The following is a 20,358-nucleotide window of genomic DNA, read 5'->3' as shown; positions in this document are numbered from 1 at the left end:
GTACAAATTCCAGAGATATTAAATCAAAATGCAGACAAAAAATGAGAATAAAAACTTATCTTTTCTTAATATCACAGCTGGCAGTAGGTCAATCTCTCAGTAGCAGCCTGAACAAAAGGTATAGCTGATTTAAAACACAGGACAGAAACCAAACAATAGAGATGTAAGAATACTTTGGCAGGAAGAAACTACTTCTGAAAACTTAGTGCCACTAAGAAAACAAACAAGGCCTCCAGACATAGGTTTTCACTACAACTGAGGTCAACACTGAGAGATATACAGCTATAACAAACAAGAAGAAGAATAAGTACAGTTGTACAGATTACAGAGATATTAAATCAAGATGCAGACAAAAAAATGACAATAAACACTTATCTTTTTTCAATATCACAGCTGGCAGTAGGTCAATCTCTCTGCAGCAGCCTGAGCAACACGTATATCTGATTTAAAACACAGGACAGAAATCAAACAATACAGATGCAGGAATACTTTGCCTGGATGAAACTAGTTCTGGAAACTTACTGCCACTAAGAAAACAGACAAGGCCTCCAGACAAAGGATTTTACTAGAAATGAGGTCAACACTGACAGATATACAGCTATAGCACACAAGAAAAAGAAAAAGTACAGTTGTACAGATTACAGAGATATTCAATCAAAACGCACACAAAAAATGAGAATAAACATTTACCTTTCCTCAATATCACAGCTGGTAGTATGCAAATCTCTCTGCAGCAGCCTGATTAACAGGTATATCTGATTTAAAACACAGGACAGAAACCAAGCAATACAGATGCAGGAATACTTATTCTGGATGAAACTAGTTTTGAAAAGTTACTGCCACTAGGAAAACAGACAAGGCCTCCAGACAAAGGATTTCACTACAACTGAGGTGAATACTGAGAGATATACAGCTATAACACACAAGAAGAAGAATAAGTACAGTTGTACAGATTCCAGAGATATGAAATTAAAATGCAGGCAAAAAATGAGAATAAAAACTTATCTTTTCTTAATATCACAGCTGGCAGTAGGTCAGTCCCTCTGCAGCAGCCTGAGCAACAGGATTACCTGATTTAAAACACAGGACAGAAACCAAACAATACAGATGCAGGAATACTTTGGCCAGATGAAACTGGTTCTGAAAACTTTCTGCCAATAAAAAACAGACAAGGCCTCCAGACAAAGGATTTCACTACAACTGAAGTTAACACTGAGAGATATACAGTTATAACAAACAAGAAGATGAATAGGTACAGTTGTACAGATTCCAGAGATATTAAATCAAAATGCAGGCAAAAAATGAGAATAAAAACTTATCTTTTCTCAATATCGCAGGTGGCAGTAGGTCAATCTCTCTGCAGCAACCTGAGCAACAGGTATATCTGATTTAAAACACAGTAGAGACAGCAAACAATACAGATGCAGGAATACTTTGACGGATGAAACTAGTTCTGAAAACTTACTGCCACTAAGAAAACAGACAAGTCCTCCAGACTAATGATTTCACTACAAATGAGGTGAACAATGAGTGATATACAGCTATAACCCCGAAGAAGAAGAATAAGTACATTTGTACAGATTCCAGAGATATTAAATCAAAATGCAGGCAAAAAATGAGAATTAAAACTTATCTTTTCTTAATATCACAGCTGGCAGAAGGTCATTCTCTCTGCAGCAGCCTGAGAAACAGATTTACCTGATTTAAAACACAGGACAGAAACCAAACAATACAGGTGCAGGAGAACTTTGGCTGGATGAAGCTAGTTCTAAAAACTTACTGCCACTAAGAAAACAGACAAGGCCTCCAGACAAAGGATTTCACTACAACTGAGGTCAACACTGAGAGATATACTGCTATAACACACAAGAAGAAGAATAGGTACAGTTGTACAAATTACACAGATATTAAATCAAAATGCAGGCAAAAAATTAGAATAAAAACTTATCTTTTTTCAATATCGCAGGTTGCAGTAGGTCAATCTCTCTGCAGCAACCTGAGTGACAGGTACATCTGATTTAAAACATAGGACAGACAGCAAACAATACAGATGCAGGAATACTTTGGCTGGATGAAACTAATTCTGAAAATTACTGCCACTAAGAAAACAGTCAAGGCCTCCAGACAAAGGATTTCACTACAACTGAGGTCAACACTGAGAGACATACAGCTATAATACATGAAGAAGAAGAAAAAGTACAGTTGTACAAATTCCAGAGATATTAAATCAAAATGCAGACAAAAATGAAAATAAAAACTTATCGTTTCTTAATACCACAGCTGGCAGTAGGTCAATCTCTCTGCAGCAGCCTGAGAAACAGGTATATCTCATTAAAAACACAGGACAGAAACCAAACAATACAGATGCAGGAATACTTTGACCGGATGAAACTAGTTCTGAAAACTTACTGCCATTAAGAAAACAGAGAAGGCCTCCAGACAAAGGATTTCACTACAACCAAGGTCAACACTGAGAGATATAAAGCTATAAAACACAAGAAGAAGAATAAGTACAGTTGTACAGATTACAGATATATTAAATCAAAATGTAGACAAAAAATGAAAACAAACACTTATCTTTTCTCAGTATCACAGCTGGCAGTAAGTCAATCTCTTTGGATCAGGCTGAGCAATAGCTATATCTGATTTAAAACACAGGACAGAAACCAAGTAATACAGATGCAGTAATACTTTGGCCGGTTGAAAATAGTTCTGAAAACTAAATGCCACTAAGAAAACAGACAAGGCCTCCAGACAAAGGACTTCACTACAACTGGTCAACACTGAGAGATACACAGCTATAACACAGATGAAGAAGAATAAGTACAGTTATACAGATTCCAGAGATATTACATAAAAATGCAGGCAAAAAATGAAAATAAAAACTTATCTTTTCACAATATTGCAGGTGGCAGTAGGTCAATCCCTTTGCAGCAGCCTAATGAAACAGGTATGTCTGATTTAAAAGAGAGGGCAGACAACAAACAATACAGAAGCAGGAATACCTTGGCCGGATGAAACTAGCTTTGAAAACTTACTGCCACTGAGAAAACAGACACGGCCTCCAGACAAAGGATTTCACTACAACTGATGTCAACACTGAGAGATATACAGCTATAACACACAAGAAGAAGAATAAGTACAGTTGTACAGATTGCAGAGATATTAAAGCATAATGCAGAAAAAAATGAGAATAAACACTTATCTTTTCTCAATATCACAGCTAGCAGTAGGTCACTCTGTCTGCAGCAGCCTGAGCAAAAGATATATCTGATTTAAAACACAGGACAGAAACCAAACAATACAGATGTAGGAATACTTTGGCCGGATTTAACTAATCCTGAAAACTTACTGCCACTAAGAAAACAGACAAGGCATCCAGACAAAGGATTTCACTACAACTGATGTCAACACTGAGAGGTATACAGCTATAACACACAAGAAGAAGAATAAGTACAGTTGTACAGATTGCAGAGATATTAAAGCATGATGCAGAAAAAAAATGAGAATAAACACTTATCTTTTCTCAATATCACAGCTAGCAGTAGGTCACTCTGTCTGCAGCAGCCTGAGCAAAAGATATATCTGATTTAAAACACAGGACAGAAACCAAACAATACAGATGTAGGAATACTTTGGCCGGATGAAACTAATCCTGAAAACTTACTGCCACTAAGAAAACAGACAAGGCATCCAGACAAAGGATTTCACCACAACTGAGGTCAACACTGAGAGATATACAGCTATAACACACAAGAAGAAGAAGAAGTACAGATGTACAGAGTACAGAGATATTAAATCAAAATGCAGACAAAAAATTGGAATAAACACTTATCTTTTCTCAATATTACAGGTGGCAGTAGGTCAATCTCTCTGCAGCAGCTTGAGCAATAGGTATATCTGATTTAAAACACAGGACAGAACCAAACAATACAGATGCATGAATATTTTGGCCATTGAAACTTGTTCTGAAAACTTACTGACACTAAGAAAACAGACAAGGCCTCCAGAGAAAGGATTTCACTACAACTGAGGGCAACACTGAGAGATATACAGCTATAACACACAAGAGGAAGAATAAGTACAGTTGTACAGATTACAGAGATATTAAATCAAAGTGCAGACAAAAAATTGGAATAAACACTTATCTTTTCTCAATATTACAGGTGGCAGTAGGTCAAACTCTCTGCAGCAGCTTGAGCAACAGGTATATCTGATTTAAAACCCAGGACAGAAATCAAACAATACAGATGCAGGAATACTTTCGCTGGATGAAACTAGTTCTAGAAACTTACTGCCACTAAGAAAACAGACAAGACCTCCAGACACAGGATTTCACTACAAATGAGGTCAACACTGAGAGAGATACAGCTATAACACACAAGAAAAATAAAAAGTACAGTTGTACAGATTACAGAGAAATTAAATCAAAATAAAGGCAAAAAATGAGAATAAAAATTTATCTTTTCTCAATATCACAGCTGGCAATAGGTCAATCTCTCTACAGCAGCCTGAGCAACAGGTATATCTGATATAAAACACAGGACAGAAACCAAACAATACAGATGCAGGAATACTTTGTCCAGCTGAAACTAGTTCTGAAAACTTACTGCCACTAAGAAAACAGACAAGTCCTCCAGACTAATGATTTCACTACAAATGAGGTGAACACTGAGTGATATACAGCTATAATACACAACAAGAAGAATAAGTACAGTTGTACAGATTCCAGAGATATTAAATCAAAATGCAGGCAAAAAATGAGAATAAAAACTTATCTTTTCTTAATATCACAGCTGGCAGTAGGTCATTATCTCTGCAGCAGCCTGAGCAACATGATTACCTGATTTAAAACACATGACAGAAACCAAACAATACAGGTGCAGGAGTACTTTGGCCAGATGAAACTAGTTCTGAAAACTTACTGCCACTAAAAAAGCAGACAAGGCCCCCAGACAAAGGATTTCACTACAAATAAAGTTAACACTGAGAGATATACAGGCATAACACACAAGAAGAAGAATACGTACAGTTGTACAGATTACAGTGATATTAAATCAAAATGCATACAAAAAATGAGAATAAACACTTATCTTTTCTCAATATCAAAGCTGGCAGTAGGTCACTCCTGAGCAAAAGGTATATCTGATTTAAAACACAGGACAGAAACCAAACATTACAAATGTAGGTATACAAAGGCAGGATGAAACTAATTTTGAAAACATACTGCCACTAAGAAAACAGACAAGGCCTCCAGACAAAGGATTTCATTACAACTGAGGTCAACACTGAGAGATATACAGCTTTAACACACATGAAGAAGAATAAGTACAATTGTACAGATTACAGAGATATTAAATCAAAATGCAGACAAAAAATGAGAATAAACCCTTATCTTTTCTCAATATCACAGATGGCAGTACGTCATTCTCTGTGCAGCAGCCTGATCACCAGGCATATCGGATTTAAAACACAGGACAGAAACCAAATAATACATATGCAGGAATACTTTGACCGGATGAAACTAGTTCTGAAAACTTACTGCCACTAAGAAAACAGACAAGGCCTCCAGGCAAAGGATTTCACTATAACTGAGGTCAACACTGAGAGATATACATCTATAACACAAAAGAAAAAGAATAAGTACAGTTTTACAGAGGAAAGAGATATTAAATCAAAATGCAGACAAAAAATGACAATAACATGTAACTTCTCTCAGTATCACAGCTGGCAGTAGGTCAATCTCTCTGTAGCAACCTGAGCAACAGGTATATCTGATTTAAAACACAGGACAGAAACCAAGCAATACAGATGCAGGAATATTTTGGCCGTTGAAACTAGCTATGAAAACTTACTGCCACAAACAAAACAGACAAGGCCTCCAGAGAAAGGATTTTACTACAGCTGAGGTCAACACTGAGAGATATACAGCTATAACACACAAGAAGAAGAAGAAGTACAGTTGTACAGATTACAGAGATATTAAATCAAAATGCAGACAAAAAATGACAATAAACATGTATCTTTTCTCAATATCACAGCTGGCAGTAGGTCAATCTCTCTGTAGCAGCCTGAGCAAAAGGTATATCTGATTAAAACACAGGACAGAAACCAAACAATACAGATGTAGGAAAACGTTGGCCGGATGAAACTAGTTTTGAAAAGTTGCTGCCACTAAGAAAACAGACAAGGCCTGCAGACAAAGGATTTCACTGTAAGTGAGGTGAACACTGAGTGATATACAGCTATAACACACAAGAAGAAGAAGAATAAGTACAGTTATACAGATGCCAGAGATATTTAATCAAAAGTCAGGCAAAAAATGAGAATAAAAACGTATCTTTTCTTAATATCACAACTGGCAGTAGGTCAATCTATATGCAGCAGCCTGAGCAACAGGTATATCTCATTTAAAACACAAGCAGAAACCAAACAATACAGATGCAGGAATACTTTGACCAGATGAAACTAGTTCTGAAAACTTAGCGCCACTAAGTAAACAGACAAGGCCTCCAGACAAAGGATTTCACTACAACCAACGTCAACACCGAGAGATATAAAGCTATAACACACAAGAACAAGAATAAGTACAGTTGTGCAGTTTCCAGAGATAATAAATCAAAATGCAGACAAAAAATGAAAATAAACACTTATCTTTTCTCAATATCACAGCTGGAGTAGGTCAATCTTTCTGGATCAATCTGAGCAACAGGTATATCTGATTTAAAACACAGGACAGAAACCAAGCAATACAGATGCAGGAATACTTTGGCCAGTTGAAAGTAGTTCTGAAAACTAACTGCCACTAAGAAAACAGACAAGGCCTCCAGACAAAGGATTTCACTACAACTGAAGTCAACACTGAGAGATACACAGCCATAACACAGATGAAGAAGAATAAGTACAGTTGTACAGATTACAGAGATATTAAATAAAAATGCAGACTACAAATGAGAATAAACACTTATCTTTTTTCAATATCGCAGCTGGCTGCGGGTCAATCTCTCTGCAGCAGCCTTAGTAACAGGTATATCTGATTTAATACACAGGACAGAAACCAAACAATGCAGATGGAGGAATACTTTGGCCGGATGAAACTAGTTCTGAAAACTTACCACCAATAACAAAACAGACAAGGCATCCAGAGAAAGGATTTCACTACAACTGAGGTCAACACTGAGAGATATACCGCTATAACACACAAGAAGAAGAATAAGTACAGTTGTACAGATTGCAGAGATATTAAAGCATAATGCAGAAAAATGAGAATAAACACATCTTTTCTCAGTATCACAGCTGGCAGTAGGTCACTCTGTCTGCAGCAGCCTGAGCAAAAGGTATATCTGATTTAAAACACAGGACAGAAACCAAACAATACAGATGTAGGAATACATTGGCAGGATGAAACTAATTCTGAAAACTTACTGCCACTAAGAAAACAGGCAAGGCCTCCAGACACAGGATTTCAGTACAACTGAGATCAACACTGAAAGATATACAGCTATGACACACAAGAAGATGAATAAGTACAAATGTACAGATTACAGAGATATTAAATTGAAATGCAGACAAAAATTGAGAATAAACACTTATCTTTTCTCAATATCGCAGATGGCAGTACGTCAATCTCTGTGTGGCAGTCTGAAAAACAGGTATATCTGATTTAAAACACAGGACATAAATCAAACAATACAGATGCAGGAATATTTTGGCCATTGAAACTAGTTTTGAAAACTTACTGAGACTAAGAAAACAGACAAGGCCTCCTGAAAAGGATTTCACTAAAACTGAGGGCAACACTGAGAGATATACAGCTATAACACTCAAAAGAAAAAGTACAGTTGTACAGATTACAGAGATATTAAATCAAAATGCCGGCAAAAAATGAGAATAAACATTTATCTTTTCTCAATATCACAGCTGGCAGTAGGTCAATCTCTCTGCAGCAGCCTGAGCAACAGGTATATCTGATTTAAAACACAGGATGGAAACCAAACAATACAGATGCAGGAATACTTTGTCCGGATGAAACTAGTTCTGAAAACTTACTGCCACTAAGAAAACAGACAAGTCCTCCAGACTAAAGATTTCACTACAACTGAGGTGAACACTGAGTGATATACAGCTATAACACACAACAAGAAGAATAAGTACAGTTGTACAGATTCCAAAGATATTAAATCAAAATGCAGGCAAAAAATGAGAATAAAAACTTATCTTTTCTTAATATCACAGCTGGCAGTAGGTCATTCTCTCTGCAGCAGCCTGAGCAACAGGATTACCTGATTTAAAACACAGGACAGAAACCAAACAAAACAGGTGCAGGAGTACTTTGGCCGGATGAAGCTAGTTCTGAATACTTACTGCAACTAAGAAAACAGATTAGGCCTCCAGACAAAGGATTTCACTACAACTGAAGTTAGCACTGAGAGATGTATAGCTATAACACACAAGAAGAAGAATAAGTACAGTTGTACAGATTACAGAGCTTTTATATCAAAATGCATACAAAAAATGACAATAAACACTTATATTTTCTCAATATCAAAGCTGGCAGTAGGTCACTCTCTCTGCAGCAGCCTAAGCAAAGGTATACCTGATTTAAAACACAGGACAGGAACCAAACAATACAGATGCAGGAATACTACGGCAGGATGAAACTAATTTTGAAAACATACTGCCACTAACAAAACAGAGAAGGCCTCCAGACAAAGGATTTCACTACAACTGAGGTCAACACTGAGAGATATACAGCTATAACACACAAGAAGAAGAATAAGTACAATTGTACAGATTACAGAGATATTAAATCAAAATGCAGACCAAAATTGAGAATAAACCCTTATCTTTTCTCAGTATCACAGATGGCAGTGCGTCATTCTCTGTGCAGCAGCCTGATCAACAGGCATATCTGATTTAAAACACAGGACAGAAACCAAAAAATACAGATGCACGAATACTTTGGCCAGATGAAACTAGTTCTGAAAACTTACAGCCACTAAGAAAACAGACAAGGGCTCAAGGCAAAGGATTTCACTATAACTGAGGTAAACACTGAGAGATATACAGCTATAACACACAATAAGAAGAATAAGTACAGTTGCACAGAGTACAGAGATATTAAATCAAAATGCAGACAAAAATGAGAATAAACATTTATCTTTTCTCAATATCACAGCTGGCAGTAGGCAAATCTCTCTGCAGCAGCCAGAGCAACAGGTATATCTGATTTAAAACACAGGACAGAAACCAAGCAATACAGATGCAGGAATACTTTGGCCAGTTGAAAGTAGTTCTGAAAACTAACTGCCACTAAGAAAACAGACAAGGCCTCCAGACAAAGGATTTCACTACAACTGAAGTCAACACTGAGAGATACACAGCCATAACACAGATGAAGAAGAATAAGTACAGTTGTACAGATTACAGAGATATTAAATAAAAATGCAGACTACAAATGAGAATAAACACTTATCTTTTCTCAATATCGCAGCTGGCTGAAGGTCAATCTCTCTGCAGCAGCCTTAGTAACAGGTATATCTGATTTAATACACAGGACAGAAACCAAACAATGCAGATGGAGGAATACTTTGGCTGGATGAAACTAGTTCTGAAAACTTACCACCAATAACAAAACAGACAAGGCATCCAGAGAAAGGATTTCACTACAACTGAGGTCAACACTGAGAGATATACAGCTATAACACACAAGAAGAAGAATAAGTACAGTTGTACAGATTGAAGAGATATTAAAGCATAATGCAGAAAAATGAGAATAAACACATCTTTTCTCAGTATCACAGCTGGCAGTAGGTCACTCTGTCTGCAGCAGCCTGAGCAAAAGGTATATCTGATTTAAAACACAGGACAGAAACCAAACAATACAGATGTAGGAATACTTTGGCAGGATGAAACTAATTCTGAAAACTTACTGCCACTAAGAAAACAGACAAGGCCTCCAGACACAGGATTTCAGTACAACTGAGATCAACACTGAAAGATATACAGCTATGACACACAAGAAGATGAATAAGTACAATTGTACAGATTACAGAGATATTAAATTGAAATGCAGACAAATAAATGAGAATAAACACTTATCTTTTCTCAATATCGCAGATGGCAGTACATCAATCTCTGTGTGTCAGTCTGAAAAACAGGTATATCTGATTTAAAACACAGGACATAAATCAAACAATACAGATGCAGGAATATTTTGGCCATTGAAACTAGTTTTGAAAACTTACTGAGACTAAGAAAACAGACAAGGCCTCCTGAAAAGGATTTCACTAAAACTGAGGGCAACACTGAGAGAATATACAGCTATAACACACAAGAAGAATACGTATAGTTGTAAAGATTACAGAGATATTAAATCAAAATGCCGAAGTAAATGGGAATAAACATTTATCTTTTCTCAATATCAGAGCTGGCAGTAGGTCAATCTCTCTGCAGCAGCCTGAGCAACAGGTATATCTGATTTACAACACAGGATGGAAACAAAACAATACAGATGCAGGAATACTTTGTCTGGATGAAACTAGTTCTGAAAACTTACTGCCACTAAGAAAGCAGACAAGTCCTCCAGACTAATGATTTCACTACAACTGAGGTGAACACTGAGTGATATACAGCTATAACACACAAGAAGAATAAATACAGTTGTACAGATTCCAGAGATATTAAATCAAAATGCAGACAAAAAATGAGAATAAAAACTTATCTTTTCTTAATATCACAGCTGGCAGTAGGTCATTCTTTCTGCAGCAGCCTGAGCAACAGGATTACCTGATTTAAAACACAGGACAGAAACCAAACAATACAGGTGCAGGAGTACGTTGGCCGGATGAAACTAGTTCTGAAAACTTACTGCCAATAAGAAAACAGACAAAGCCTCCAGACAAAGGATTTCACTACAACTGAAGTTAACATTGAGAGATGTATAGCTATAACACACAAGAAGAAGAATAAGTACAGTTGTACAGATTACAGAGCTTTTATATCAAAATGCATACAAAAAATGACAATAAACACTTATATTTTCTCAATATCAAAGCTGGCAGTAGGTCACTCTCTCTGCAGCAGCCTAAGCAAAAGGTATACCTGATTTAAAACACAGGACAGGAACCAAACAATACAGATGCAGGAATACTACGGCAGGATGAAACTAATTTTGAAAACATACTGCCACTAACAAAACAGACAAGGCCTCCAGACAAAGGATTTCACATTTCACTACAACTGAGGTCAACACTGAGAGATATACAGCTATAACACACAAGAAGAAGAATAAGTACAATTGTACAGATTACAGAGATATTAAATCAAAATGCAGACAAAAAATGAGAATAAACCCTTATCTTTTCTCAGTATTACAGATGGCAGTACGTCATTCTCTATGCAGCAACCTGATCAACAGGCATATCTGATTTAAAACACAGGACAGAAACCAAATAATACAGATGCAGGAATACTTTGGCCTGATGAAACTAGTTCTGAAAACTTACTGCCACTAAGAAAACAGACAAGGCCTCCAGGCAAAGGATTTCACTACAACTGAGGTCAACACTGACAGATATACAGCTATAACACACAATAAGAATAAGTACAGTTGTACAGAGTACAGAAATATTAAATCAAAATGCAAACAAAAAACGAGAATAAACATTTATCTTTTCTCAATATCACAGCTGGCAGTAGGCAAATCTCTCTGCAGCAGCCTGAGCAACAGGCATATCTGATTTAAAACACAGGACAGAAACCAAACAATACAGATGCAGGAATATTTTGGCCATTGAAACTAATTCTGAAAACTTACTGCCACTAAATAAACAGACAAGGCCTCCAGACAAAGGATTTCACTACAAATGAGGTCAACACTGAGAGATATACAGCTATAACACACAAGAAGAAGAAAAAGTACAGTTGTACAGATTACAGAGATATTAAATCAAAATGCAGACAAAACATGACAATAAACACGTATCTTTTCTGAGTATCACAGCTGGCAGAAGGTCAATCCCTCTGCAGCAGCCTGAGCAACAGGATTACATGATTTAAAATACAGGACAGAAACCAAACAATACAGATGCAGGAATCTTTTGCAGGCTGAAACTAGTTCTGAAAACTTACTGCCACTAAGAAAACAGACAAGGCGTCCAGACAAAGGTATTCACTACAACTGAGGTCAATACTGAGAGATATACAGCTATAACACACAAGAAAAATAATAAGTACAGTTGTACAGATTCCAGAGATATTTAATCAAAATACAGACAAAAAATGAGAACAAATACTTATCTTTTCTCAATATCACAGCTGGCAGTAGGTCACTCTCTCTGTAGCAGCCTGAGCAAAATGTATATCTGATTAAAACACAGGACATAAACCAAACAATACAGATGTAGGAATACTTTGGCAGGATGAAACTACTTCTTAAAACTTACTGCCGCTAAGAAAACAGACAAGGCCTGCAGAAAAAGGATTTCACTGTAAGTGAGGTGAACACTGAGTGATATACAGCTATAACACACAAGAAGAAGAAGTACAGTTGTACATATTCCAGAGATATTAAATCAAAATGCAGACAAAAAATGAGAATAAAAACTTATCTTTTCTTAATATCACAGCTGGCAGTAGGTCAATCTCTCTGCAGCAGCCTGAGCAACAGGTATATCTCATTTAAAACACAGGACAGAAACCAAAGAATACAGATGCAGGAACACTTTGACCGGATGAAACTAGTTCTGAAAACTTACCGCCACTAAGAAAACAGACAAGGCCTCCAGGCAAAGGATTTCACTACAACCGAGGTCAACACTGAGAGATATAAAGCTATAACACACAAGAAGAAGAATAAGTACAGTTGTACAGATTACAGAGATATTAAATGAAAATGCAGACAAAAAATGAAAATAAACACTTGTGTTTTCTCAATATCACAGCTGGTAGTAGGTCAATCTCTCTGGATCAGGCTGAGCAGCAGGCATAGCTGATTTAAAACACAGGACAGAAACCAAGCAATACAGATGCAGCAATACTTTGGCCAGTTGAAACTAGTTCTGAAAACTAACTGCCACTAAGAAAACAGACAAGGCCTCCAGACAAAGGATTTCATTACAACTGAAGTCAACACTAAGAGATACATAGCCATAACACACATGAAGAAGAATAAGTACAGTTGTACAGATTAAAGAGGTATTAAATAAAAATGCAGAATACAAATGAGAATAAACACCTATCTTGTCTCAATATCACAGCTAGCTGTAGGTCACTCTGTCTGCAGCAGCCTGAGCAAAAGGTATATCTGATTTAAAACACAGGACAGAAACCAAACAATACAGATGTAGGAATACTTTAGCAGGATGAAACTAATTTTGAAAACTCAATGCCACTAAGAAAACAGACAAGGCCTCCAGATATAGGATTTCACTACAACTGAGGTCAACACTGAGAGATATACAGCTATAACACACAAGAAGATGAATAAGTACAATTGTACAGATTTCATAGATATTAAATCGAAAGGCAGACAAAAAATGAGAATAAACACTTATCTTTTCTCAATATCGCTGATGGCAGTACGTCAATCTCTGTGCGGCAGCCTGATGAACAGGTATATCTGATTTAAAACACAGGACAGAAACCAAATAATACAGATGCAGGAATACTTTGGCTGGATGAAACTAGTTCTGAAAACTTACTGTCACTAAGAAAACAGACAAGGCCTCCAGGCAAAGGATTTCACTACAACTGAGGCCATCACTGAGAGATATACAGCTATAAAACACAAGAAGAAGAATAAGTACAGTTGTACAGAGTACAGAAATATTAAATCAAAATGGTGACATAAAAACGAGAATAAACATTTATCTTTTCTCAATATCACAGCTGGCAGTAGGTCAATATTTCTGCAGCAGCCTGAGCAACAGGTATATCTGATTTAAAACACAGGACAGAAACCAAACAATACAGATGCAGGAATACTTTGGCTGGATGAAACTAGTTCTGAAAACTTTCTGCCACTAACAAAACAGACAAGGCTTCCAGACAAAGGATTTTACTACAAATGAGGTCAACAGTAAGAGATATATAGCTATAACACTCAAAAAAATAATAAGTACAGTGGTACAGATTACAGAGATATTAAATCAAAATGCCAGCAGAAAATGAGAATAAAAGTTTATCTTTTCTCAGTATCACAGCTGGCAGTAAGTCAATCTCTCTGCAGTAGCCTGAGAAACAGGTATATCTAATTTAAAACACAGGACGGAAATCAAGCAATACAGATGCAGGAATACTTTGTCCGGATGAAACTAGTTCTAAAACCTTACTGTCACTAAGAAAACAGGCATGTCCTCAGGACTAATGATTTCACTACAGCTGAGGTGAACACTGAGTGATATACAGCTATAACACACAAGAAGATGAATAAGTACAATTGTACAGATTACATAGATATTAAATTGAAATGCAGACAATAAATGAGAATAAAAACTTATCTTTTCTTAATATCACAGCTGGCAGTAGGTCATTCTTTCTGCAGCAGCCTGAGCAACAGGACTATCTGATTTAAAACAGAGGACAGAAACAAAACAATACAGGTGCAGGAGTATGTTGGCTGGATGAAACTAGTTCTGAAAACATACTGCCAATAAGAAAACAGACAAGGCCTCCAGACAAAGGATTTCACTACAACTGAAGTTAACACTGAGAGATATACACCTATAACATACAAGAAGAAGAATAAGTACAGTTGTACAGATTATAGAGATATTAAATCAAAATGCATATAAAACATGAGAATAAACACTTATCTTTTCTCAATATCAAAGCTGGCAGTAGGTCACTCTCTCTGCAGCAGCCTGAGCAACAGGTATATCTGATTTAAAACACAGGACAGAAACCAAACAATACAGATGCAGGAATATTTTGGCCATTGAAACTTGTTTTGAAAACTTACTGACACTAAAAAAACAGACAAGACCTCCAGACTAAAGATTTCACTACAAATGAGGTCAACACTGAGAGATATACAGCTATAACACTCAAAAAAAGAAAAAGTACAGTTGTACAGATTACAGAGATATTAAATCAAAATGGCGGCAAAAAATGAGAATAAAAATTTATCTTTTCTCAGAATCACAGCTGGCAGTAGGTCAATCTCTCTCCAGCAGACTGAGAAACAGGTATATCTGATTTAAAACACAGGACGGAAACCAAATAATACAGATGCAGGAATACTTTGTCCAGATGAAACTAGTTCTGAAAACTTACTGCCACTAAGAAAACAGACAAGTCCTCCAGACTAAAGATTTCACTACAACTGAGGTGAACACTGAGTGATATACAGCTATAACACACAACAAGAAGAATAAGTACAGTTGTACAGATCCAGAGATATTAAATCAAAATGCAGGCAAAAAATGAGAATAAAAACTTATCTTTTCTTAATATCACAGCTGGCAGTAGGTCATTCTCTCTGCAGCAGCCTGAGCAACAAGATTACCTGATTTAAAACACAGGACAAAAACAAAGCAATACAGGTGCAGGAGTATATTGGCCAGATGAAACTAGTTCTGAAAACTTACTGCAACTAAGAAAACAGATTAGGCCTCCAGACAAAGGATTTCACTACAACTGAAGTTAGCACTGAGAGATATACAGGTATAACACACAAGAAGAAGAAGAAGTACAGTTGTACAAATTACACAGATATTAAATCAAAATGCATACTAAAAATGAGAATAAACACTTATCTTTTCTCAATATGAAAGCTGGCAGTAGGTCACTCTGTCTGCAGCAGCCTGAGCAACAGGATTACCTGATTTAAAACACAGGACAGAAACCAAACAATACAGATGCAGGAATACTTTGGTCAGATGAAACTAGTTCTGAAAACCTACTGAGACTAAGAAAACAGACAAGACCTGCAGACAAAGGATTTCACTACAACTGAGGTCAACACTGAGAGGTCTACAGCTATAACACACAAGAAGAAGAATAAGTACAAATGTACAGATTACAGAGATATTAAATCAAAATGGAGACAAAAAATAAGAATAAACCCTTATATTTTCTCAATATCACAGATGGCAGTATGTCATTCTCTGTGCAGCGGACTAATCAACAGGCATATCTGATTTAAAACACAGGACAGAAACCAAATAATACAGATGCAGGAATAGTTTGGCCGGATGAAACTAGTTCTGAAAACTTACTGCCACTAAGAAAATAGACAAGGCCTCCAGACAAAGGATTTCACTACAGCTGAGGTCAACACTGAGAGATATGCAGCTATAACACACAAGAAGAAAAATAAGTACAGTTGTATAGATTGCAGAGATATTAAAGCATAATGCAGAAAAAATGAGAATAAACACTTATCTTTTCTCAATATCGCAGATGTCAGTACATCAATCTCTGAGCGGCAGTCTGATAAACATGTATATCTGATTTAAAAGACAGGACAGAAACCAAATAATACAGATGCAGGAATACTTTGGCTGGATGAAACTGGTTCTGAAAACTTACTGTCACTAAGAAAACAGACAAGGGCTCCAGACAAAGGATTTCACTACAACTGAGGTCAACACCGAGAGATATACAGCTATAACACACAAGAAGAAGAATAAGTACAGTTGTACAGAGTACAGAGATATTAAATCAAAATACAGGCAAAAATGAGAATAAACATTTATCTTTTCTCAATATCACAGCTGGCAGTAGGTCAATATCTCTGCAGCAGCCTGAGCAACAGGTATATCTGATTTAAAACACAGGACAGAAACCAAACAATACAGATGCAGGAATATTTTGGCCATTGAAACTTGTTTTGAAAACTTACTGACACTAAGAAAACAGACAAGGCCTCCAGAGAAAGGATTTCACTAAAACTGAGGACAACACTGAGAGATATACGGCTATAACACACAAGAAGAAGAATAAGTACAGTTGTACAGATTACAGCGATTTTAAATCAAAGTGCAGACAAAAAATTAGAATAAACACTTATCTTTTCTCACTATTACAGCTGGCAGTAGGTCAATCTCTCTGGAGCAGATTGAGCAACAGGTATATCTGATTTAAAACTCAGGACAGAAACCAAACAACACAGATGCAGAAATACTTTGGCTGGATGAAACTAGTTCTGGAAACTTACTGCCACTAAGAAAACAGACAAGGCCTCCAGGCAAATGATTTTACTACAAATAAGGTCAACACTGAGAGATATACAGCTATAACACTCAAAAAAAAGGAAAAGTACAGTTGTACAGATTACAGAGATATTAAATCAAAATGCCGGCAAAAAATGAGAATAAAAATTTATCTTTTCTCAGTATCACAGCTGGCAGTAGGTCAATCTGTCTACAGCAGCCTGAGAAAAAGGTATATCTCATTTAAAACACAGGACAGAAACCAAACAATACAAATGTAGGAATACTTTGGCAGGATGAAACTAATTTTGAAAACATACTGCCACTAAGAAAACAGACAAGGCCTCCAGACAAAGGATTTCACTACAACTGAGGTCAACACTGAAAAATCTACAGCTATAACACACAAGAAGAAGAATTAGCACAGTTGTACAGACTACAGAGATATTAAATCAAAATGCAGGCAAAAATGAGAATAAACACTTATCTTTTCTCAATATCACAGATGGCAGTATGTCATTCTCTGTGCAGCAGACTAATCAACCGGCATATCTGATTTAAAACACAGGACAGAAACCAAGCAATACAGATGCAGGAATACTTTGGCCTGATGAAACTAGTTCTGAAAACTTACTGCCACTAAGAAAATAGACAAGGCCTCCAGGCAAAGGATTTCACTACAACTGAGGTCAACACTGAGAGATATCCAGCTATAACACACAAGAAGAAGAATAAGTACAGTTGTACAGAGTACAGAGATATTAAATCAAAATGCAGACAAAAAACAAGAATAAACATTTGTCTTTTCTCAATATCACAGCTGGCAGTAGGTCAATCTCTCTGCAGCAGCCTGAGCAACAGGTATATCTGATTTAAAATACAGGACAGAAACCAAGCAATACAGATGCAGGAACACTTTGGCCATTGAAACTAGTTCTGAAAACTTACTGCCACTAAGAAAACAGACAAGGCCTCCAGAGAAAGGATTTCACTACAACTGAGGTCAACACTGAGTTAGATACAGCTATAACACACAAGAAGAAGAAGAATAAGTACAGTTTTACAGATTCCAGAGATATTAAAATCAAAGTGCAGAAAAAATGAGAATAAACATTATCTTTTCTCAATATCACAGCTGGCAGTAGGTCAATCTCTCTGCAGCAGCCGGGGCAACAGGTATATCTGATTTAAAACACAGGACAGAAACCAAACAATACAAATGCAGGAATACTTTGGCAGGATGAAACTAATTCTGAAAACTTACTGCCACTAAGAAACCAGCAAGGCCTCCAGACAAAGGATTTCACTACATCTGAGGTCAACACCGAGACATATAAAGCTATAACACACAAGAAGAAGAATAAGTACAGTTATACAGATTACAGAGACATTAAATCAAAATGCAGACAAAAAAAATGAGAATAAACACTTATATTTTCTGAATACCACAGCTGGCAGTAGGTCAATCTCTCTGCAGGAGCCTGAGCAACAGGTATATCTGATTTAAAACATAGGACAGAAACCAAACAATATAGATGCAGGAATACTTTGGCAGAATAAAACTAGTTCTGAAAACTAACTGCCACTAAGAAAACAGACAAGGCCTCCATAGAAAGGATTTCACTACAACTGAGGATGGCTTAATGGTTAAGGTGTTTGCCTTACAAACACAAGGTGCAGGGTTTGAGTCTCACAAGGGATAATTGGCTAGGCTTAAAATGGCTCGCAAGGGCAGTTAGCTTAGTACTAACCTATGAACCTATGAACTAATAGATACACAGCTATAACACACAGGAAGAAGAATAAGTACAGTTGTACAGATTTCAGAGATAGTAAATCAAAATGCAGGCAAAAAATGAAAATAAAAACTTATCTTTTTTCAATATCGCAGGTGGCAGTACGTCAATCTCTCTGCAGCAGCCTAAGCAACAGGTATATCTGATTTAAAACACAGGACAGACACCAAAAAATACATATGCAGGAATACTTTGGCCGGATGAAACTAGTTATGAAAACTTACTGCCACTAAATAAACAGAAACGGCCTCCAGACAAAGGATTTCACTACAACTGAGGTCAACAAAGATATCTACAGCTATAACACACAAGAAGAAGAATAAGTACAGTTGTACAGATTACAGAGATATTAAATCAAAATGCGGACAACAAAATGTGAATAAACACTTATCTTTTCTCAATATCACAGCTGGTGGTAGATCACACTGTCTGCAGCAGCCTGAGCAAAAGGTATATCCAATTTAAAACACAGGACAGAAACCAAACAATTCAGATGCAGGAATACTTTGGCCAAATGAAATTAGTTCTGAAAACTTACTGCCACTAAGAAAACAGACAAGGCCTCCCGACAAAGGATTTCACTACAACTGAGGTCAACACTGAGAGATATACAACTATAGCACACAAGAAGAAGAATAAATGCAATTGTACCGATTACATAGATAGTAAATCAAAATGCAGACAAAAAATGAGAATGAACACCGGTCTTTTCTCAATATCAAAGATGGCAGTACATCAGTTTCTGTGGAGCAGCCTGATCAACAGGTAGATCTGATTTAAAACACAGGACAGAAACCAAATAATACAGATGCAGGCATACTTTGGCCGGATGAAACTAGTTCTGAAAACTTACTGCCACTTAGAAAACAGACTAGGCCTCCAGACAAAGGATTTCACTACAACTGAGGTCAACACTGAGAGATACACAGCTATAACACACAAGAAGAAGAATAAGTACAGTTGTACAGATTTCAGAGATATTAAATCAAAATGCAGGCAAAAAATGAGAATAAAAACTTATCTTTTCTTAATATCACAGCTGGCAGTAGGTCAATCTCTCTGCAGCAGCCTGAGCAACAGGATTACCTGATTTAAAACACAGGACAGAAACCAAACAATACAGATGCAGGAATACTTTGGCAGGATGAAACTAGTTCTGAAAACTTACTGCCACTAAGAAAACAGACAAGGCCTCCAGACAAAGGATTTCACTACAACTGAGGTCAACACTGAGAGATATACAGCTATATCACACAAGAAAAAAAATAAGTATAGTTGTACAGATTCCAGAAATATTAAATCAAAATGCAAGCAAGAAATGAGAATAAACACTTAGCTTTTCTCAATATCACAGCTGGCAGTAGGTCACTCTCTCTGCAGCAGCCTGAGCAACAGGTATATCTGAT

Source organism: Protopterus annectens, chromosome 8.part0 (assembly GCF_019279795.1).
Source record: "Protopterus annectens isolate FY-2018-M chromosome 8.part0, PAN1.0, whole genome shotgun sequence".
NCBI classification, from domain to species: Eukaryota; Metazoa; Chordata; order Ceratodontiformes; family Protopteridae; genus Protopterus; species Protopterus annectens.
Note: the sequence above shows the minus strand (reverse complement) of the source record.